General features: G+C 37.3%; 1 long non-coding RNA gene across 1 annotated transcript; it reads right to left on the bottom strand.

Moving 5' to 3' along the window:
• Positions 1-482: 482 nt before the first annotated feature.
• On the bottom strand, positions 483-17995 carry LOC118161172. Its single transcript, XR_004747889.1, has 3 exons — positions 17981-17995; positions 17146-17148; positions 483-833 (listed from the first exon to the last, which is right to left on the bottom strand). It is a non-coding gene; the product is annotated as an uncharacterized LOC118161172 (long non-coding RNA).
• Between the last annotated feature and the right edge of the window lie 6949 nt (positions 17996-24944).

Below are 24944 nucleotides of genomic sequence, written 5' to 3'. Positions count from 1 at the left end.
GCCCAGAGGAGGGGAAAGTTGCAAGAGAAGTTGAAAGGCAAAGAATTGTGCCCTACTGAGAGGCATGTTGGTAGTATGCTAATCAGGAACTCCAAAAGCAGACACTGCTTCAGATGCCGTCATGGTGGAACCGGGCAGGCAGCTAAACCTCACAGAGATGTTCACTCTCTACCCCCCCCCAGTGGGATAGGGGGGAGAATTGGGAAAAAAAAATAAGGTAAAAACTCATGGGTTGAGATAAAGACAGTTTGATAGGACAGAAAAGGAAGGGAGAAGAAGAGGAAGAAGAACAAAAAAGGGGAAATACAAAGCAAATGATGCCCAAGGCAATGGTTTACCTCCTGCTGACCGATGTCCAGCCAGACCCCAAGCAGCAGCACCACCTCCCTGGCCAACTCCCCCCATATTTATTGTTCAGCATGATGCCATATGCTCTGGAATATCACAGAATCATGGAATGTTAGGGAAAAGGACCTTGAAAGATCATCTAGTCCAATCCTCCTGCCAGAGCAGGAACACCTAAATCATATCACACAGGAATGTGTCCAGGCGGAAGTTGAAAGTCTCCAGAGAAGGAGACTCCACAATCCCCCTGGGCAGCCTGTTCCAGTGCTCTGTCACCCTCACCATAAGAAAGTTTTGTCTCATATTTAAACAGAACCTCCTGTTTCCAGCTTGCACCCATTGCCCCATGTCCCATCATTGGATGTCACCAAGAAGAGCCTAGCTCTGTCCTCCTGACAGTCACCGTTTACATATTCATAAACATGAATAAGGTCACCCCTCAGTCTCCTCTTCTCCAGGCTAAGGAGACTCAGCTCCCTCAGCCTTTCCTCGTAAGGGAGATGCTCCACTCCCTTAATCTTCCTCATGGCTCTGCGCTGGACTCTCTCAAGCAGTTCCCTGTCCTTCTTGAACTGAGGGGCCCAGAACTGGACGCAGTATTCTAGATGTGGTCTCACCAGGGCAGAGTAGAAGGAGAGGAGAACCTGTCTCGATCTACTAAGCAGTGCTGGCTCATGGTCATCCCAGATCTGCTGCCGGTGGGGGTCCCAAGCTGGAGCAACCCACTCCCAACAGATGGAACCTGCAACACAGACTCACAGTGGGAACAGGTCCCAAAGAGCCACTGTCCATGGAGAAACCCACATAGTCCAGGAAGGACGGCACCCAACAGGCTGGACCCTATGCCAGAACAGGAGTGACTGTGAAGGAGCAGTGGAAATGAAGCACAACAGACCTACTGCAGTCCCCACTCCCACCCCCGCCCCCACTCCCATGCCACTCAGGGCAGGGAAGTGATGGAAGAGAGTGGATGGGGTAAGATGTCCCCAGCTTGTTTCTTTATTTCTCACCGCTCCAGCCCATCAGCAATATGTAATAAACTTTATTAATCTTCCTATGTTAAGTCTGTTTTGCCCACGATGGTAATTGTAGAGTGATCCCCATGTCCTTATCTCAACCCTTCAGCCCTTTTTCATTTCTCAGGGGCTTTCACTGGAACTAGCTTTCTGAGAAGCCCCTTCCCCTCCCCTCCCCCTCTTTTTCTCTTTTCTTCTCTCTTTTCCCTTTTCTTCTCTCTCTCTCTCTCTCTTTTTATTTTTTTATTTTTCAAATTTATTTAAATGTTTGCTACCACAGCCTGCCTCTCTAGGCCAGAACTAACTTAAAGTGTGTCAGGTGTTGAGTGGTGCCTTAATTGATTTTAATTGATTATGTTGGCATTAGATTGCTGTTGGATCCTGATCTCGGTAGCTGTCTCCTGCTGTGTTGACCTGGGCTGGCCCTGGTTCACAGCTTTGCTGTGCCATAGGACCTGTTGGCAGCAACCAGTGTTGCCCCAGCTCTCCAGATCCATTTGGACTGCTCTCTTCTGTTGGCAGCGATATCCCCTGAGCTTGAGTGAAAGGCACCAGTCACCAAACTGCTCAGCAAATGAGGTGAAACCTGCTGTAGTCACCACAACCACAGCTAAGGTGCTGAGTTTCTTTGTTTTGAAGTTTGAAGTTGATATAAGACCTGTTGCACTTTAGCAGAGATAACAGAATTGTATTTATTAGCATTTGTGGTCTGGTACAGCTGTTAAATTTGTTAACAGTGAGAAAAACTTGAGTGAGATACTGTAGGATATCCCTAGCTGAGACTGGGTCTGTTGTGCCTTGATACAGCCTTGCTGGAGCTTCCCAGAGGAGAGGTAGGACACCTAGTCTTAATTGTAGCCTGCGAGAAGAATTCTACTATTTCTTGTGTTTCTAGCCAACGTCTTCAGTGATGAAAAGAATTAATTTTCATTTTGTTCTAGACTTTGTTCTGTTGGAGGTGGAGGTGTTTAACAGCATGTCTACTGGCTCTTGCATTAAAATGCATCTGGAAGCTCTTTGGTGTTGTGGTGGTTTGTGTGTTTGCTTATTTATTTTCTTTTGCATGGAGGGTCTGCATAGTAGGGGTCTGAAAAACAAGGTTCTGTCCTGAAATTGGTGTTTTTTGGTAGCAAAAATAATTACTAATGCTAACTTCTTTTCTTCCTTGGGTTGTGTTATGGAACTCAACCTAGTAGGTCTGTCTTAGTGTTAATGTATGTTTGTTTGTTTATTTTTTTTTTCTAAAAAATATATAAAAAATAATAATAAAAAAAAAGTTTGAAAAACAAGCTGTGTAAGCTCTTGGCCTGGGACGTAGTGAAACAGGATTTAATGAAATGTTTTGAAATGTTCTTTGCTTGGTGTTTGGTTATGGTTGCTGAGACACTGCTTCCAAAAACAGTACTTCAGGGATGTCCCAAAAAATGGCATGCTGGAGGTGGAGGAGAGATAGCAAAATAATTTGTCAAAGATGTATGAAAATCTGTTATACTGATGTCATACATACACATCAGCATCATGTGTACTTAACAAACCGAGAGAGGAGGTAAGTACGATAACTGCTGTTAATATAAAACTGACTTAAAGCATGTATCATCAGCTAAGATGGTAGGTGGCACCAGTACTTCTGATGTTCCCATGAAGCTTTAATAACAGTCTGAGTCTGAATCCCCCTTTAGCAGCTCTTTTGTGCTGCAAAGGGTTGTGCTGGTGGTTCTGAAGTTGTTCTAAACTGTTCTAAGCTTTTAGCTTTATGGGCTGTGCTAATTAGAGCCATAGAACTGCTGTTCATTCTTCATGGCATGGCTTTGTTTCTTATCTCTGGACGCTTACAGGTTGTTTTTGAAAACAAATGTTAATCTTAGTGTTTTCCAGAAGCTACATGGAGAGATACTGAAGAAGCTAACAGAATTGAATGAATTATTTAAACAGTTATACTGGTTCTGCATGCATATTTACTTTATCCAATGTTATGTGGTGTTATCTGTGTTAAGCTTTAGCAAGACATAGTAATTATCACTAAGAGGAAATGTTTTTTACTAGGGAATGATATCAGAGTGCTTGGATTAAGCACATGCAATATTTATATGAAATAACTAATTGTAACAAGCTTTTTCCAAAGTCAGTTAATCTGCACAAAAGTTAAAATTGTTAATAATGATCACCTTTTTAAAACAGAATAGTCATTAGTTTGTGCAAACTAAGTTCTAAAATCAAAAGCAAACTTTCTGTTTCAGAGTTGGAGCATGAAACTGTCTTATACAGTTGATAGCAATGTTTTATATATATATGTGTGTATATATATATATATATATATATATCAGCTTCCATTTGTAAAACAAAAATTGAGAGTGGCTGATCTCTCATACTCTTTCAAATTCTTTAGCAATCCAGTAACATGGAGAACGTGGCTCTGAAGAAAGCTATAAATAATTTGAGCAATTCACTTTGCAGGAGGAACAACTTTATATACTGCTTTTTAAAAGTTTGTCTTCTATCATACTTCATAAGCACAGGTGAAAAAATCTGAAGAGCAAGCAGGTGATAGCATTATGCTTTGTGATATAGATGGTGACTGTCAAGTGTAGGAACTCATGGGAACTGTGCTCTGTAGTGATACAGTCTCTTTGATCAACTGTTTTAAGTACTCAGTTTCAAGATTACAGTGATTATCTTGCATACATTTTTTTTTTTTTGGAATATGTTTTAAATTGTATTTAATGAGGATGGACAGCTGGACTTGTTATCTAACTACTAGTATGCTGATTCAAAACTGGTACTAATGTTGAAGTAGAGCTTTGATGTTTCCATTCAAAAGGGAGTGTTTAAGATTGCATGATAGCTGCTTTCTGTCATGCTTGACAACACAGAGGACCTAGATCTCAATTCCTACACTTCTGTATTGCTGCCTGAATAGCTATCAGGTTATTAAAGTGTCCTTTACTAAATGTCTTTGGAGGGGGAGGAATTCTGCAATAAGTGGTTACAAAACAACTTTACCTGGAGATTTCTCTCCTGAACCCTAATATTTTATTCATCTATCCTAACTTTTCCCCCTATCAAATGGTTTTCACTAGACCTACTATTTACAAGCAGAAACTATCTTTCATTTAGAATGTAACCTACAGTTGCCTCGTGAAGGGTCAGGATTTTTCTTTCCAGGTTATCTCAAATTCCCCAAAAGGTAAGTTTTCCAATAGCTGTATTTTACTGACAAGCCTCTCAGTTACTGTTAAGTAGCTCCTGGCTGTGCCTAAAGCATGTGAATGATGATGAATTAAGATTTACTTAAAACCTGTTCACTTTAAATACAGCAGTGTATGTAAGTCATAGCTTACCACATCAGAAGCAGAAAAAAAAATCCTGCATGTAGGAGTAGTGGCCAGTTACAGTCCCTTTACTAAAATGATGAATATATTGCTCTTTATAGATAATATTCCTGAGTTTAAGATCCCTAAGTTCTTGAACAAATTGATACTTCAGAGTAGAGTACTAATGCATGTAGAACACCATACCCTGACTGCCCCTGGGGAGCTGCTACTGTGATTGTGTTTGTAGCTTGGAAGAGGATGATGGAAACCATGGTAAGAAACATAGAAAGGAAGAAATTGTTCATAGTGTTATTTCAGTGCATGTGATGAGAGATGGTTACATGAAGAGAGAGAAGTGTTGCAGAAGTATTAAAGCATTTAATTCTATCTAATGTAATTGGTAATGAAAGAAAGTGGAAGGAGAGTATCTGAGGTAAACTCTTTAAATCTAGACTTCTGTGTACAGCAAGAAAAGACCTTGTATAGAAATAGGCCTCATTTGTATGTGGTGACTTTCCTACAGGTATCAGAACACAGATTACCTATCTTGTTTCGTATATTTTGCTTCAGATTTAATGCTAATAGATAGGCAGGGTAACATCATTTTCAGAAACTGAGCATGCTGGCTTCTTCAAAAGTACCTTTTAATCAGTTGCCAACAGCTTTCTCCTCCACTTTATGAGACAGGGAAACTAGGTTCTGTGTTACTCAGAATGCTGCAGGGCTGCAAATGACCTGAGAGGCTTGGTGTGGGTAACAGATGCTTTCCTCTGCCAAAAGCCAGGGTCTAGATCTTGCCCAGGTCTAGAATCACGAAGTACTGTGCTGCAGGAAACAGTACTGTTTTAATTAGCTAGCTCAATGTTAATATGGCTTCATAAATATCTTGGTGTAGATTCCAGGTGTTTGTAACTTCCTTCAAGAAAAACTCCCAAGATAAGCTTCAGCTGTTTGTACTTTCCCAAAACAACTATTGAGAATTTAATATGTAATTCCTAGGATTTTTTTTGTGCATCTGAAGCACTGAAACTACATGGAGTGAAGACCAATTTAAATGTAAATGTGACACAGATACTGTGGTGATAAGTGCAGAAGCTCTGAGAATACATTTATAGGTGTTGACTACAAATACCATAGGAATGTAGTTTCTTGAATAATAAGTAATTCAAATATTAAATGGGACTTTACCATCCACCTTCAAATTTGGGTGTCAGAGCTGTGGACTGTTGTTAACCACTTGGAAATAGTGCTGAAGGAAAGTCTGTCTATTCATTTTGGTATAATGTTAGTCAGTTCTGCACTGAAGTGGTTAAGTCACAGCTGATATATATAGCATATATTTTTATGCATTTTGTGAGAAATTTCTAGTACCCACAAAGCCTGATGATCACTAAAGAGTGATGTGCAAAGGGCTGCTTTCGGTAACCCTCTCTTCTTGAACCAATGTCCCCCCCCAAACAGCCCACTCCAAAAGATACCATGGCTAGTTAGTGCTCAGCATCCCAGCTGCTGGGTTGGACCTGGTTCCCTCTTTCTCTAAGGGTGGGGCATCCCAGCTCAGGGATAGGAGAAAGCTGTCAAACCAGCAAACAGTTGATGGTCCTTTTCTCAAAACAAGGGGGAAGATCCTCTTCCCATGGCTTTGTTATAGGTGTTTTTCGCTTTCTATAGTAGAGTGATGAGCCTGTATTTCATATTCCTTCCTGTACTTCTGAAGAGTATTTCAGAAACAGGTAACATCTCCAGCAGCTCCCATCTTTTTTGCTTATTTTAGTGTGTCCTTCTAACAGACTCTTCTCTCTCAATACTCTTCCCTAAACATTACTGCGTGTTTGCATTCCCACAATGTTTTTCAGGCATGATATTATAATCTTATAATGATTCTCACTACAAAGATATTACAAATACAACCATACATCAGTTCTACTTACATTAAAGTATTATTGAGTATATACTTTCAATTTGAAATATTAATCATAGGCATATACTATGTAACTAGGATATGCATCATTGCAAACATTTATAAATTACAAAGAATTAACTTGACATTTTATCAATTTAATATCAGGAAAGGCTAAACTCAAACACCTTAACATGCTATTTGAAAAATCTAGACAGTTAATGGTGATAAGACTGAGGTGATAGACTCAGTTTAGGCTGCTAGCTAATTAGAGAGGTCCTAGTTAGAAGCACAGAACCTAATGATTTGATAAAGTTGTCTTGTGGAAAATCAATCATCAATCTCTAGTTTTTTTTTTTTTTTTATCCACAAACTAGTTCTCATTAAGTGCTGGTAGCATGTCTAAAGTTAAATATCAGGATCCATGAACTACACTCAGACCAGCTACTATGAAAAGGAATTTTTCACCAGATGCTAAAGTTGTTGGGTAACTTGAAACAAGGGGAAAACAATGCTCAGTTATATCCTCAAGAATCTTGCATATATGCAGTACTCTTACGGGGGAGAAAACTGAACACTAGTTAGACAATAATTATGGATACTTTGCTGATTTTTACATTGCTAATGATTTATCATTGGTCTTCCTTTGTGGTTTGAATTGAGATTCAGTTCCTATTTTTTGTTCCCTTGATACCTGTTTGAGATAAATAGTTGTGTAGGACAGGATTCTCTACTGCTTTCTGGCATGCGTTTGCTTTTTTTGCTAGTTCCAGGAGCAAAATATAATGATAGACTTTGCTAAAAGTGTAAACTCAAAATTACTATGGGATGCACTAAATGCTTCTGTGCATACACAAAAGGAACACAACATTCTAAATGGCTCATTTAGTTATTTCTACGTGAAGTTTCAGTTTCTGGCTGTGTTTTTCTAGAAATTTGAATACTACCAAATGAAGGAAAGAGATGCTATCAATACTTCTCTTCCTACTGTATGGTTAATTGGATTGAGAAGAACAGGAGAGACTGGCTAAAAATGTATTTTAACTTTTAAGTTATAAAATTAAATTTTCCTTTCTTCAGGGCAGTTCCTTTACCTTTCCTTTGAACCAATGAGACATCACTTAATTCTCCATGTACTGGAGAATGTTTTAAACCTAAGCTAAAATATTTCATGTTGAAAAAAATATTGAATGAAATACACAAAATAGAAAAGCCTTAAAGTTTTTTGTTTGTTTGTTTGTTTGTTTTTTTACCATCCCCCAACTATTGAGTTACCCAGTGCCATAGATACCCCTGCTGGAATATGAGCCTGAGGTCAAATGCTTGAGGTGAGCAGAAAAGAGGATAAAACCCTTTGTTTTTCAGAGCTGGATTATCTTTACAAAGGGATGTATGTGTAGGGGTGCTAATGTTTCTATTGTGACTTGGCTATGACAGTTTAATACTCTTTATAAATTTTCCTTGCTTTTACTGAAAAAGTTCATTATTGTTCTTTGGGGCTGAATAAAATAACTGCCCACAAATACGATTTTTTAGTTACAGCTTGTTTATTTTTTCCTCTGTGCTTTTTTCTTTGGCCACTGAACTGAAAAAACCAAACAAACAAAAGTAATAATAATTCTGGCTATGATGTTGTATTACTAACAGCTCCGTTTTTACTTGTCCTCTGACAAATGTAGGTTCTTAGCTTGAGATATTTCAGGTAGGTTTGCAAACTAAGGATAAATCCATACTGTAAAGTCTCAAGTATTTTCTGCATAGATTAATATATACAGTGCAGTCGTAGAACAGGGGATGTATGTCTAATGTTTGGTACTGTCTGTAAATGTCAGCTCACCCACCAGTGCTTGGTTTCCAAGATGCTCTGTTAAACCAAGGATGCTTCCCTTTTCTTGCATTTTTGCCTGATTTTTATTTTTTTATTTTTTAGTATGCTACTATTTGTCAACCAAAATTAGACTTAATTGGGAAGACAGTGGATAAAGAGGCAATAACCTTCCTCTTGGTATTGCCCAATGTGACAAACAGCTCTAATTCCATATGGTGTGCTACTGTGAAGCTGCTGCAGAGCTTCCTGCTTACCAAACTCAGATCAGGGCTGATTGTGTAGCTAAATCGTAGCAGCACTGGCAAATGAAACAACTTCTCCAAGATCAGAAGACAAATGAAAGGGACTTTTAGCAGTCTGATGTGACAGCTCTTGCCACGGTATGTGAATAGACCAGAGTCTCTCTTCAGAATAGATAGGATCGATTTCCAGTTGGGACTTTATTTTATGTTGGTGTCATAGTACGTGAACACACAATCGATCGAAGTGATGCTGTTACCACACAGTACAGATACAAAAGTAAAAACGTACTGGCAGTGCATACAGTAGCGTCTGTGTTGCACAGCTTCATTCTGTACTGCATGAGAAGATATTCTAGCTAGCTGCAGCTAAGCCAGTGTCTTTGTGCATGATGTTGTATAATGCATAGAAACTGAGGTACGGGAAGCAGTATAGCTCTGTAGCACTGTTCTGTGACTGGGATTTTTGGCTCTGATATTTAGCCCCATTTAAAATATAAGTATATATATAGATGAAGCTGTATTCTTCCGAAAATTGATTTAATTTGAAAAATCTTTCTAAATTGCACAGTGCAGTCAGGGTAGGTAACCTGCACTCTGAAATAGTATGTCCCATGATGTTTCAATGCTTTGATAGCAACATTATTTGTCCTTTAAATCATGAGATCATTCATCCCTAAAACCTAACCAAGCTTGTTTTAAAACATATCAAACTGTTGTATCTTGTTCACTAGTTTTGATCACAGTTAATATCTATTCATTTATCTTAAATATGGTATTACAACAAAATGATCACAGTTGTTGCTTTAAATGATCAAAAGTTTATTTTACCTTAAAGTATTATATTTACTTCAGCTATTGAGATTTTTCAAGGAAAGTAATTGAAGTCTTTAGTGTTAAGAATTTAAGTGCCAATACACAATAGGAAATCCAAAGCAGCTTGAGATTGTTAAAGTACTAGGTCTGTATGTGCAATTTGTCTTTAAATTTGTTGATATTTGATGCAAATCAAAGGAAAGGGAAAACAGAAAGGATCAGAAACTCTAAGATGCATGCAAAATACTGAGGCAAAACCCAAGGAGTTAAAGGAATAACTTTCAAAAGGTGTGAAGTGCAGTTAAATCTTTTCTAAAGCCATCACAAGGAGGAAAGCTGACAAAGTTTGTATAGCTAATTAAGTCCGCTTCTTAGGCCTTCATCAAAGAGGGTAAGACCACAGTAAAGGAGTTTATGGGAGGGGTTGCATTACTGTTCATCATTGAGGAACTTAAGGAGTTTCCACACTGAAATCCTGTTTTTAATGTCAGGGAACCTGTTAAATGGAAGAGTTAGTAGAAGGGTTTATGGAACAGATAGAGAACATAAACAAGAAATTGGCAAATATCCTCTATTACTCCAAGGATTTCTAAAGCAACTCAGGGGGAAAAAAGAAAAGTTTACCACAGTTTGGCTTTCTCAAACTTAAAGCCACAATGTTTTGAGGGGCCAGGAAGAGGCTAAATATGGCACTTTAAATATATATATATATATATATAATTTATAATATATATATATATATTATTTTTTATAGTGCCATATATATATATATAAAGTGCCATATATATATATATACACCAGTAATCTGGGAGACTACAGGCTAGTGATTATGCTATCGGTGCAGGGCTAATTGATGGAAGCTCAAATTCAAATTTGAGCTCAAAGTCAAATTAGTAAACACAGATGAATAAAATAGAGTGGATATGATTTTACGAAGGGAAACTTCTTGCCTTAGGGGTCTAAAAGATTAGGAAAATTGTAGAAGCTCGTGGATGTCTCCTTTGTAGTCTGAATCACAAACTATTGTAAACTACAAAGTGTTTCAGGGAATTATCATTAAGTGTACACTGTTATTCTTTCCTACCTGTTCCCTGTTGGACATCATGAGAGGCTGGGGAGAAAATTGATATAAACCCTTCATCTGATTTGTTACCGTTTTGTTCTTTATGATTAATTCTGATGATTGGAAAAAGTTATTCTGTTGAGGTGGACTCTTTAATTTAGTCAGAACAGATGTCTGTTTCTGGTTAGTATTCTGGTTTCTTGTGTCTATATTGTAGCCCATGCACAAGGTAAATATTTCCTAAAATGAGAAGACAGCTGTTGATGTACAGATGGCATACAGAACAAATGTCTGAAACTCACTGCTAATACATGAATCTGATTTTAATATGGCAAAGAAGTCTGACTTCTAAGATAGTAGGAAGCATAATAGGTCAGAAATCACATCTCTGTGGGCCTTAAGAAATTTGTTTTTCTGTGATGTGGATGCTTTTTTTTTTTTTTTTTTCCCCAAATAAATTGATTGCATATTAATTATAATACTAATGCTCTCACCAAAACTAAAGAGTTGTGCAAACACAGCTGTGGAAATAGATTACAGAAATTAGCTAATAGTTTGATACAAATATCCTCCACAGTAGCTTATTTCTTAGGAACCTAAGCAGCAATTGCAGCTACACAATGTTGGCTTTACTTAAATGGGTCTGCGAAGATGAGTACATGGTAAACCTTTACAGTGATTTGTAAAAGCATAAGTTGTAGCTCCTGAGCTGCATTTGAATACTGTATTGTAAGTCGTGTGTAAAGTTTTATCTTATAAGCATATGCCTTTATCTTTTCCCTTTAATTTTAAATTTAATCAGCTTAATTCTAAGCAAACTTCCTAAAATGCTGATACTTTTTGTTCCATGTTGAGGGAAAGGGACTATCCTAGTAGCAATATTTCTATGCATTCCAGCTGTATTCAGACTTATTTCTGGCTGTCCTTAGCTGCATGTATGTAAAATGGGCATTTGACTGCATGAGAAATCATTACTAAACCATAACTTCATTGTTGACAGTGTGGAGAAACTAAGGCAGAGATACAACTCAAGTTATGAAATTCTGTCTGTGGAGTTCAGTCTAAAACTTCTATCTAATATTTGTGCCCAGAAAGTCCTAACATGAGCACTGGTAGAACACATTGCATTTATATGGAAGTCTTTCCTATATGCTCACTTTCTTACACTTTGCGTTTCAAACTGATCTGATTGAATAGTTCATCTGGAATGGTGAAGAGACCATTGATTTTTACATGGGCATCGAGGCAGAGTCAGCAGCCAGCAGTTACAGCTGTTCAACTCTTCTAAACGGCACTAGGTAATAGGGTACAAGGCAGCCAGTGCATTGGAAGTGAAACCTAATTCACCTTGGCTAGCTCAAAGCAGCAAGGCCAATTTCTTGTTTGGCTTAATGGTGAATATCAAAGAAATGCTATTAGTTCTATGCAATGCTTATTAAATGCTACACAGAAATTTTCAGTTGTACTGATTACTGATCAGTTCCCAAAAGCCTTTTCAGAAAAACTCTTCTCTAGAGTCCTTTGACCTCCTTAATTTGTGACCTTACTATTAGTTATCAAGGCACTTGTGCTGTTAGCTTGTGCCCCATTTATCAGGCATTCTAGATCACTTTGGATTAGCGATCTGTCCTTTTCATTATTTTCCCTATTTCTCATGTCATTTATAAATGTTATTAGTGATTAATGTGTATTTTCTTCCAGGTCTTTGACAAAATGTTAAGCAATAATGGGATTAGAACTGATCTCTGAAATCCTGCTAAAAACACACTCTGACTATTATTCCTTCCTACAGAAAGACCAAGGAAATATTTATCAGCTTTTTAATCTACTTACATGTTGCTAATTTTTGTGAGTCCTTTTAATTGAAATATTACGCAACAATGTCAGTTGCTAAGCAGTGCAGTAAGTAAATAACAGGAAATAACTTGATATATTTTGATCAGAAGTAATGTTGCTGTTATCTCCTCTTGACTGGCATTAATTACATTTTAATCCTTTAATTCTTCAGCACTTGTATTAATTATTTTAATAGCCTTGTATCAGCCATTCAGTATTTTACCCAGGATCAATATCAGGCTGACAAGTTGTTACTGTGCAGACTTCATCATTTGCTTATGCATAGGCAAAATTTTAGCTCTCTTCCACAGGTTTTGGAACTTGGCTAGTTTGTAAAATGTTGCTGAACCTCAGTGCTCCTGCCCCAGCTTCCCTCTGGAAACAGTTGTCTTGGATGCGAGCTACCTGGGAGCAATTTCCCAACATGAGGGTTGTGGTTGCAACTTGATCCTGTGATGTTACAACATCACATCTTACAAACTTGTAAAACATACTTCATTTTCTGCTTGTTCTATGAAATGCAGCTATCATCTTTATCTAAAAATGCACTTAAATTATGCTGATTTCTTTTGTTTCTAACTTAATAAATAAGATGGAGGGGGTTGTTTTTAGTATCTTTAGTTTTGATAACCATTTAATTCTAGTGTTCTCTGCTTCCTTTTCCATTATTTTTTTTTCCCTCTGTTTATAACTTGTTTCGTATTCAGTGCTCTCACATTACGTATGTCTTCTGGGAATTTATTAGAGTATTTTTTTCCCTCATGAGCAACATATTGATTTTTTTGTTGTTGTTAAATCAGTGAAACATTGCTCAGTCGTAAGACTGCGATTTCTAGAGCATCTAGCCAAGGGATGTTAAGTAACTTCCAATTACTATTGTTTCATTAATATTTTACCAATTAATTTGACTCATTTGTCTCTAAATTCATATACATTGTTTGTTTTCAATCCGTTTGGAAAAATTCTGCATGTGTTTTTAGAAAAGTGAAAGTGTTTGGTTACAAAACTGATAACATTTTCATTATTTTTTCTTGTGTACAAACAACAGTGAATGTTTCTCCAGTAGATTCTGCAGAATGAATCTAGACTTTCTGAGTTTCTAATTTCAAACAAACAAACCCTTCGGTATATATAAAATCATCCACAGAAGGAAATCTTCTGGTTTGAGGAAAGACTACTATTTGGCTTCTAAACCTTTGAAGAGAAATCTAAATTTCTACTTCATTTGTAAATGGTTAAGTGTATTAAGTTATCCAATGTGTGCTGTGACCCTGGCTCCTTCCTCCTTACTTGGGCTGCAGGGAAACAGTCCTTGGGAGGATTTGTGTGGTTGGATTAGGATTAAAATGGAAGCTGACAACCCGGTATTTTGTTAGCATTGGATCCTCTCCTGCACCTACACATCAGTTCTTGAGTGAAAGATGTTAGCATGTAGCCATAACAATACTCTTATTCAGAAGCTTCAGTGGAATGAGCTGTTCCTGGAGAGCATCTGTAATTGGAGTATCATCACTGCAGGAAGCTGAAGTAAAGTAAAAGCTCCCAAGTAGCAGGCAGTGCCTGTCACAGCTGGCATGCACAGCAATTGCAGCAGAAAACTGCATGGCACAGCATTTTCTTCAGAATAAAAAATGTGCCTGTATTATAAGAGAACCTGCAAGGCAATATATAACAGCATCATATGCAATGTAATGAATTAGTCATGTGAAACTATTAATCATACTCCTTTCAGCACTTGCTCTTCTATTAATCTATTCCTGCCAGAAACTTAACATTATAAATTCCTCAGATGTTTCATACACATACCACTGTTTAAATTAACCTTAGATTTCCTCAAGTCTCTTTTCCCTTCAAACTATCTATTCTTCCGAGGAGTGAAAGACAGCAAGATTTCCATAGGAGGTTAGTTATGCTATTTGTTGTGGGGGTCAGTTCTAGAGTTATAAACCCATAATGTATTTCATGTTCAGCAGTGTGTGACTATAAAAGTTAAGCTTTGCAAATCCGTTACTAATGTCAAGAAGTAGCAGAAAGCAAGGTTTCATTCTACAGTAAAATGGGTACAGCACAGAAGCTGTGATGGAGAAGGTGATCCTCAAATATTAGCCAGCTCTCCTGGGCCCCTCTTCCCTTGAGGGCTTCGTGCCGTGATAGTCTACCAAGCAGTTCCCTGAAGAGGACTGCTCTCCCAAAGTTCAAGATAGTGAGCTTGCTGTGCACCCTCCTTGCTGCCTTCAGGATCCTGAACTGCACCATTTCATGGTCACTACAGCCAAGGCTGCCATTGAGCTCCACATTCTCCACCAGTCCCTCCTTGTTGGTGAGAATGAGGTTCAGTATAGTACGTTTCCCTGTTAGCTTCCCTATCACTTGGAGAAGGATTATAGTAATAGTTTACAGAACCATAGGATAGGGTCGCTCAGGCTTGAAGAGACTCCAGGAGGTCTCTTGTCCAACTGCCTGGCCAAAGCAGGGTCGGTTTTTCAGGCTGGGTAGGTCTTTATCCAGTTTGGACTTGAAAACATCTGAGGACAGAGATTGTACAGCCCCTCTGAGCACCCTGTTCTGCTGCTCGCCTTTCCTTAGACATTTTTTTTTTTTTTCCCTTATATCCAATCTGAACTTCCTCTGTTTCCTTTAATCACTATGAACCTCTATATAGAGCCTGCCTCTTTCTTTCCTGTAACTGCCATTTAGGTATGGGCAGACTGCTTAGGTTCCCCCAGTGTATTCTCTTCTCCAGATCCAAACCCTGGTCCATGTCACCTTCTGCACCCAGGACAAGTGTTCCAGGCCTGAGTTAGCTTGGTGACCCTTCCCTGAGCTCCAGTTTATTGATGCTCTTCTTGTGCTTGAGGGCCTAAGATTGGATGCAGTATCTTGATGAAATGTAATTGCTGAGCAGATGTGGACAGTACCAGCTTCTGTCCTTGCACTGATGCTTCCTGCCCAGGGTCACCTTTGTCCTTGCTGAGTTTCAGGGGTTTCCTGTTGGTGTGCTCCTCCAGCCTGTCTAGGTACCTCTGGATGACAGGCTTGCCTCCAAGTGTATAGATTGGTTCACACCAATTTGTTATCTGAAAATATGACCAGCATGCCCTCTGTTATCTCCTCCACATCTACCAGGTCATAAAGTTATCAACCAGGACTAGTCCTGGGGTAGATCCTGTAGAGAATTTACCACTTGTGTATTACTTAATCATCACTACCCTCTGAACCCAATAATCAAGGTTTTTACCCATCTGCTTATTCACTTATTGAGACTGTCTTAATATGATGATCAGAACAATTATTTTCCTATGTGAAAATGTTGATGAAGGGGGGCAAATGGAACGGATGCATGGAAAACCAGGGAGGAGTGCATTTAGATAGGAAAAAGAACAAAAAACCACATTGGTACTGTTTTCTTTCCTTGTTATCTTCTGGAGAAATCAGGAATGTGGAAACAGTGAAGAACTGAAACAGTTTACAGTAAAGGTGAAGGGCCTAGGAGGGGAAGATATATGAGGAGTGGCTGAGGTCAATGGACCTGTTCAGCCTGGAGAAGAGGAGGCTGAGGGAAGACATCACAGTCTACAACTTCCTCACGAGGGGGAGTGGAGGGGCAGGTGCTGACCAATGATAGGACCCTCGGGAACAGTGTCAAGCTGCGGCAGGGGAAGTTTAGGCTGGACATCAGGAAGAGGTTATTCACCAAGAGGGTGGCTGCACACTGGAACAGGTTCCCCAGGGAAGTAGTCACTTCACTGAGCCTGTCTGAATTTAAGAAGCAATTGGACTGTGCACTTGGTCTAAACTGGTCTACATGGTCTAAACTTTTGGGTAGACCTGTGAGGTGCGAGGAGTTGGACTTGATGATCTGTATGATGATCCTTCCAACTCAGGATATTCTATGATTCTACTTTCATTATAGTGAATATTTTAACTACAGGCATTGGTATTAAACCTGATGCAAAAGACCTTGATGCTTCTTAAGATACAAAATACTGTCACTGTACTTTACTCAGCTGGAAGTATAGATGCTAATCATCATGGGATCCATTTTTAGCTAATAGGGACAAGGAGGCAAAGAAAACTTTGTCCTATTTTAGACATCTGTTCTATGATGAAATTACTTATGACCTAGATACAATAGGCCATAGTAATCTCTATTGTTTATGTAAGGAATTTAGGGTAACAAACTTAAATACAGCTATAGCAGTCTGCTTCATGGTCAAATGTGTTTTTTTTTTGTTGTTGTTGTTGTTGGTTGGTTGGTTGGTTTGGTTTGGTTCTGATGCACTCCATTAAGTTCTGCAGCTGATGGTGAGGTCCTCTGTTGGAGGAAGATTTAGGCTTACACAACTGCCCCCAACCAACGTGGTTCAAACTTTGGCTTGTCTCCAAATGCAAATTTAAGTTTTTGGTTTTTTAAATAGCAACATACCCCTGCTGTCAAACTACCAAACTGTCAGTAAAAGCTTTTGATGTCATATGCTCTGAGTGGAAAATATAGGAGAGGCAGCTACCACAAACTGACAGACCATGTAACAGCAATAGGAACAGACTGTCATGCTCAGGCACTCAGCAGTGATAAAATACTGTAAACAGTGGAAAATATAGGTTTTAAATGTCTGCTCATTCTGCATTTGTGTCTTACTCATGCTTTGAAAAACATAGTTGTTTGTTACAGAAACATTCCAGGGTTTTGTATTATATTACAAGGGAAATATAAATCCCCACTGCAAGGGGCTTTTTTGAGTGGTCTTATGACCACTAATTGTAAATAGTGGGATATAATGCTAATGAGACCTACTATGCTTTAAGAAAATGCCAACATGATCATATCAACAGTGTATTTCTATAGAAAGCCATAGCTTATATAACAGTATCCTAACTTTTCATTGGATAGATTCTCATTTGGAAAGACTCAGAAGAAACAATGCGGCTAATTATTTGTTCACTTAATTCATTAAGTAAATTCAAAGTTGATTCGACTTGATGCACAACTGATTTATCTAAATAGCTGCCTAAAAACTAGAAATAGTAAAACGTATGGTAAATACTCTGCAGTAGTTCTGGTAAACTCATTCTTCTCCAATGTTGTCTCAATTTTTTAGTTGATTCCCTAAATACTCTTTCATTTTCTTTGCGTGAATTTAATGACTTCAAGTATAGAATATATAATATATTGCAACTTCCCTTACTACTGTAAAACCATACTTGCATTTGGTGATTACACTGGAGGTAGGGGAGTAACTTGTGGATCTGGTATTACTGTTGAAATTCTTGTGTGGGAGTAACCCCTTATTTTATTTTCACTTTTTTTTGTTGTTGTTTGTTCTGTAAAACTTTTCAGCAAAACACATATAAAAGCAGTAGGCATGACTGACATGTAGTGATGTTTATTCTCAATTCTTTGTGCTTTATGGTTTACTCTTCATTTCTGTTATTTATTTTCTTATTCAAGAACACAAATCATTCTAAAGATGTTTTGTAATTAACAGTGGCTTTTTTTAAGAGATTAATTTAGGAAGTCAGAAGTTCCTGCTTCTGCAACAACCCAGACCTAAAAAGTCTTCTCCCTCCTTTGTACAAGTTCTTTATTTCATAATCATGTGGGCTTTCATAATAGCTAGGATAATACAAATGTTATCTTGCAGTCCTTAGGCTGTGCCTGAAGAAAAATAGGTTTTACGAACCATCTTCAGATCTTAAAATCACTCCTCCTTTTAACTGACAGGATGTTTTATTTACAAAGCACCTGGGAACGTTATAAAAAATGCATACCAGAAGCAACATGAGTTTATAGAAGAATATTTTTTCTGGGATTAGAAATTTAAGGTAATAGCATTTCAATACTTTTGCGGTGGCTGAGAAATAAGAACCTAAGAGTAGAGCTGAGACCTTATCTTAGAGATCAGATTCTTTCACTGAGATTAGTATATGCATATATTAGTCTCTTAAACTTACAGCTAAAGTCTGTCTATAGAATAGAATATTTTAAAGAAAACATTCTTGAATTGAAGTCATTTTCACTATAATCTTTTTTCATAACATCTTTTTCTGTCTAAAGTTGTAAAGGTTTCCTCTGTGTATCTTATAACAGAATATGTATGTAGGGGTGATAGGACTTATGCTTCAGCCTATTTGACTCCAACTTGGCTGTTCTCTGGTATATTCTTAGACTCTTTACTGCAATATTTGAAGTTTTATTATATTTTGTAGGAGTCTTATTCTCTCTCTCTGCAAGTTTTTTTCAAAACAAATTTGTATTGCACTTCTAGCTGCAACTTTCATTAAAATCCATCTTTAACTTTCTGAACTGTGTTCTCAATATTTCTAACGAACACTTAAGTTTATATGTAATTTGACTAAAATGTTATAAGTATTACATTCTACTTGAGGAAAAAAATAATGGTGGTGTCAGGAGTAAAACTGAAAAAAAAATGTAGACCTGGATCACAGAGTTCAATAGGAAAAAGCATGGTCAGATAAGATAGGGGAAACTAACACATTAGCAAAGTTAATAAAGTAGGTAAAAATAGTTGGATTAAAAGTTAATATAGGGGATAAGAAATGAAGGGAAAAAATATATATTTAAAAGTTTACCTGTACAAAGGTATGATGTGAAAGCATGTGTATGATGCTTCTTGATTAAAAAAATAAAATAAAAAATAGGTGATCTGATAGAGAAGAATATGATATGCTAATCCCAAACCAAATGTCATCTGCAATGACAATGTCAGCTGTTAACGACAAACTTGTCTTTGTGCTAGAAGAGATCTCCAGACCAGATCATAATATCATACAAGCTCTAAACAGCATTAAGCCACATGAATGGTCCAATTCCAGCAACAGACCTTTCTCAAGTGGAAGGATGTGAAGTGGTTCCATAAGGGCTGTGATATGCTTTACCATGTATTTGGATATCAAATGCAGTTATAATGTGAAAGATATCTGAATAATAGATTAGAATCATAGGGTAATCCTTTATGGTAATGACTGTCTGCAATGCACTTGGCCAACAATCCAGAAGACCTCTGGTAAAATTAACCATTTCCCTGGTCCAGTTTGCTATGCAGGTTTACCCATGGATTGGAATTCAACGGTTTTTATTGTTTCTTCAAGAAGAAATAAAGTTCAGCTTATTTCTCTAGACCTAGTGTTATATTTCTTGACTGTAAAGCAAGCAAAACAAACAAACAAACAAAAAAAAAAGTAAAGGGAAATTATCTATAGGGTTTTCAAGTAGAACTTGGTACTGAATGTATAATACTGGTAAATACTAGTTTATATCGAGTACACTCAAATCGACCAGATCTGTGACCACTTGTTTGCTTCGCTATAAAAGCATTCTAGTATCTTGTGCTAGCACAGATATTTAGAGAAAAGACTATTGCCTTTCTAAAACCATACATACAGAAACTAATAATAATAACTTGGTCATATTTGAAAGAAAATGAAGCAATTTTAACCTTGAGTAACTGAATGGTGGAGAACAAACTATAATGTATTGAGTCATCAATGACATACAAGTTGTTGAAAATGTCAAAAAAAAAGAATAGTGATATAAGTGATGACAAATTGTCTCTAAATTCATAGGGAAATTAGATTTATCTGAAACAAATAGAAACTTAAAATATCCAGCAGTATTGCCTAGTTCAAGCTGCTTTGGGGATTTAAATTTCAATTGCTGATAGCACTTTCTTTTTCTCTAAAATTACTTTAAACCTGTTTATGAAAAGGCTTACAAGTTATTTACATGTAAATCTTACATAGTTTGAGTCAGGTCTTCTGTTCTTGTATTCTACAAACTATTTTTTATTAAGTTTCATCTAAAGGCTTGTTTCACAGGCCCAAGGTTATAAACAGGTTATTACTATACAAATTCATATCAAGGTCTGCAAAATTAAAACTCCAAAACCTATTTTAAAGCTCTGATCTTGTTTAATCAGCAGCATAAAAGCAGTTAATTCCCTTGTGTGCTTCAGTTAGCTAAACATTATTGCTTAGATAAACACTGTACGTGTTCTGATTAGGTTCATGTTTATTCATTGAGTCAAAGAAATTAGAGCTGGGAAGACCTCTGAGGTCATGTTGTCCAATAACTTGTAGGTGTGGGATTGTTCCAGGCAGTTACTGAAAGCTAGATATTTCGTACAGTCCAGCTTTAACTGGTTCAAGTAATGGGGTTTCTGTCACTTCCTTTGGGAATTAATTAATAGGTTTCGGTCTTAAAAATATTCTAGTGATACTTAGTTTGCGTTTGATTTTGAGTTTATGGCTGTTACACTATGTTGCAAGTTTGCTCTTAAAATTGACTCTGCTGTCTTGTTGAAAACTTAAATGGTTAACTGAGGGTTTTTGTTTGTTTGTTTGTTTTGGGGTGGGGGGAGGACATCAGGGTGCGTAGTGTACTGTGTTTTTTGTGTCTAGAACTATCGATGTAGTTGGGTTTCTTGAGTTTGTGATGAGAATCCTTTCTGAAATTGCTCAAAACTTGTTACTTGCTGTTTGTACTTGCACTGTTACAGAATATATAACAAACACAACACTAAAACTTGTTTGCCAAGTTTGTGTACATTTTGAATAGGTTCCAAACAAATATTCAAGACAACTTTGACTTTGCAGCCTAAAGTTTGTAGAAGCATCTACAGATGGATACAAACTTTGTCAGATGACAGAGTGCTTGTGTAACTGCTTAAAAATTCACTGCACCAGAATCTGAGATCTCCTTCTACAGTAGCCCAGGTTTTGAACACATTTTTTCTAACCTGTACAATTCCCTCTAGATACAGAACACTTTGCCCTCCCAGTCTTCCACATCAGTTGGGCATCAACCCCTCTGTGACCTTTACTTGCAAAGCAATTACGAATGCTAATGGTTTACATAAACTCACAAGAGGGGGTGGGGAGAATAATGAAAAATGAAGCCACCAAACAACATATATACTTTTCTTTGCAGCCTATCCATATCTACAGAGCTTTCACTGTGGTCAGAACTCCGGATTCTTCCTTGTTCCCTCCCCCCACCCCCAATCTCAAGGCCTATTCTAAACATTCTCTATTTTTTTTTTATTTTTTTTTTAGAGGCTACTTTTGATTTGTCATATAATGTAGGGCACTGGGACTAGAACAGCAGACACTGCTTTAATAAACTCTTATGCTACTCCTTAGCAGTCAAATACACAATCATACTAGTATTTGGCTTTCAGTAGTTACATCAACAAAAGTCTATAAAAATAAGCAATGCTCTTATTTTTTTTCTTTATCTGCAGTGTATGCAGAAGTAATATCCCCTTACTGGGGACAGATTTGTATGCTAAAAATAAATCTCAGCTTCAGCTTGTGCCATGACACTTTCAATGATGTCTAAGTGTTACAGTTGTGTATGTGCCAGCTTTCAGTAACAGATAAGATTATCTTTTCTTACTGGAAACTTAATGAAAATATATATTTGCATTATATTGATGGTTGGTGTTAGGGGTGGGATGAGAAACACCCAAAGGAGTGCAACATTGCAACTAATTAAATTTTATGTAACCAATGACATCACTGTGTAAGTGGAATTTCAATCTTGGGCTACTATCTGAAAGAACTAGGATAATGACTCCTTAAATACTAAAATATATTAGGGTAGACTTCTCATAACATTTTATCAGCTCTGTAAATCTTTTATGGAGCTGACTTACTTGGTCTGTATATTTAGCACCATATCTTACTGAAACTAAAATAAATTAAGTGCATAAATAAAAGTGAAGATACCAGTTTGCCTTTAAGAATAACAGTTCCTCATTCCTAACACTCAAATTATTATTTTGGGGTTCTCATCTTGATACAATAAGGTCAGTCAGACATAACGATCGTCTTTAGCTTCCAGGCCCTAACATCTACAGCAGTGAAATAAAACCTGCATTAACCTCTTTTTATGCAGGAGGTGAAACTAAATTACCATAATGGTGCCTTGAGGTCTTAATGTTTTGAGTTGTGCACTGAGAGCTGTATTGGTGGACCAGCTGGCAGGATTTCTCGGGCATCCTTGTCCTTCATGGTGGAAATCTTTGTGTTTGCACAGTGGCAAGGGGAACTGTCTGCTCTGTGGGGTGCATCCAGCTTTCCAGCAGTGTGCTCAAGCATAGCCTCTGCAGCATGAGTAAAATTCAACAATGCATTTGCCAGGGCATAGGGGGAATAATAAAGACAGGAACAAGAGGGTACTGCCTGAATGGTTATCTGTGTTACCTGAACTTGAGCCTGACCAAGTGGTGGTGATTACATAGAAGCTATTAATTGCTTTTAAATAGTTCTCCATTGACAACTGGAGGATGGGGGACGATGTATCCAGCCACTCCTGTTAGGCGTAGCTTGCTTACTGTATGAGAGTGAATCTAGGTCACAGACTGCAGTAAAGGATAGATTTCTTGGGAGGAAGGGTGCACTACAGCTGTGTCAGCCTTCCTTTCCCTACCTCTTTCCATTCATTTTAGGCTAATCCAAGTGTGGTCCCACATTGTCCTGTCTCATCAGGATCCTCATGCTCCTGGCAGCCAGGGAAATGGAAGATCTCCTCGCAGACACTTTGCATTAAAGTTTTGGCACTAGTTATTTAGTACTGGAACATGGTGATGTGTATAGTCCAAGAACTGCTGGACTATACACCTCTCTGCCCAGTGTTGAATCACTGGAGATAAGTCTCAAGCAGTAACACAGTTGGATGCTTCTAAAAAGCAAACTGTCCTCAAGTTAACCAACACCTGAACTCCAACACAGCAGGGGTGGGTGGGGGAAGCTGAAGTACATTTTAAAAATAGTTAAAAGTAACTGGGAACAAAGGCTTAAATCCAAATTAATTACTCCCTAGCTGAGGTTGCATAACTCCCATTTAGTTCCTTAGGGGGGGTATCATTTGAAAAAATCTTGAATATAGAATCTATTTACTTTGCTTTCAGGAGTACTTGTGTTATACGTTCTGACATTGGGTCTATCAGCTGCAACACGTGTATTTCAACCATGTGTGTGAATCAAATAGAACAGCAGCACAAGCATTCCTGTTCTCTTTTAAAGAAAAAATGTCTAATGCAGCCTACAAAAAAAAATTAAGTGAAAAATTGCAGTGAAGCATCAGAGAAGAACAGCTAGAGAAACAAGGACTATTCTTGCATAGGTTCTGTAGCTTTTATTTAGCTTGGTAAACAAGTGTGTATGTTGTCACGTATGCACTGATTTTTAAATATGGATAAAGGCTACAAAACTAACATTACCATGAGGAAAGAAAAAATAAATCCTGTGAAACAGAGCTTTAGTTTGAGAAAAGGAAAGTAATAAAAAATGCAGTATTTGCTTTCATTAGTACATTCAGTTACAGTTGTGAACAGGAAAGAAATGGTGTGCAGTTACAAACAAGCAACAGACAAGAAGAAATGGGACACTCAGCAATATATTTTTCTAGAAGATAAGGCAAATTAACTTGCAATAAATTCTAACAAAAGGTACAGTTTGTAAAGCTTTCAAATGAAGTATTTTTAATAGAGTTTAAAAGTCAAGAAAAAGTCAGAAAGGAAGAAAAATAATCTAACTGGAATGATACAGTATTAAAAAAAAAAAAAAAAAAAAAAAAGAACACATTCATTTGGTCTTATCTGCCATGAGAAAAGAGCAAGGCATCCATGGACTAAATAGAACAGTGTGAAAGCAGAAAATAAAGACTCTAACTGGAGTGGAACGTGCTGGTGTCAATTTCCAAGAGAAAAATAAGTTTCATGCTGTTTCTCTCAGCACTTGAATGTTTTATTTCTTGAATACAGTGCAAAAACACTCGCAGTAAAAGTAAATTGGCTATGTAAATTAGAAGAAAATGAATTTGTTGCTGTGCTACAAAAAGTTTTTTTCTAAATATGAGACATCCCAGACATCTGTGCATAGGCTGATTTTTAAAAACAAAAATAAACATCAAAAGGTAAGAGATAAGTTGAGAGGGGAGGGGGAAGACTAGTATTGTATTTGTAGTGAAATTAAGTGATTGTTGTAAGGCAGGTAGATGTGAGGCTATCAACAGTTGACCTCAGCAAGGTTTTGCCATATTCATATATAAATTAGAGCATGAACAGAAGTCTATATAATTATAGAAAACTATAATCAAGTTATTGATGGTGAAATCAAATTCTGCCACATTAATAGCCTTTATTCCTCTGATACTTGTCATTTAGGGGATTTTCTGACTAGTATAGGGAAAAAAAATCAACTATGAAAGTCCATTCCTATTCATGGTACTTTTAGATGTAGTGCTTCAAGAATTGGATAAATAAGACAGTAATCTTTCGTAGACTGTGTTTTTCACTACAGAAATTGAAAATACTGTTAATATATCGTAGCTGACCTTGTTAAGATCTCCATTGATGATTTTTTGCAGTGGTCAACAATAAGAGTAAATCCAAATACCGAATCTAAAATAATGATCCTGTTATAATTATTTTGGAAGTTCCTAAGATGTGGCAAACTTGTTGTTGTTGTTGTTCTGCTCATATCCTAGTAATGCCTGGTGCAAAGCACAGTATCACTGGAATTAATTCCTAGATCCCCAGTCTTGGTAGGTAGCATTAATGATCAAG

This window comes from Oxyura jamaicensis, chromosome 2 (genome assembly GCF_011077185.1).
Source record: "Oxyura jamaicensis isolate SHBP4307 breed ruddy duck chromosome 2, BPBGC_Ojam_1.0, whole genome shotgun sequence".
In the NCBI taxonomy this organism is placed as follows: domain Eukaryota; kingdom Metazoa; phylum Chordata; class Aves; order Anseriformes; family Anatidae; genus Oxyura; species Oxyura jamaicensis.
The sequence above is the reverse complement of the archived record's forward strand: the minus strand, read 5'-3'. Positions and strand labels throughout refer to the sequence as shown.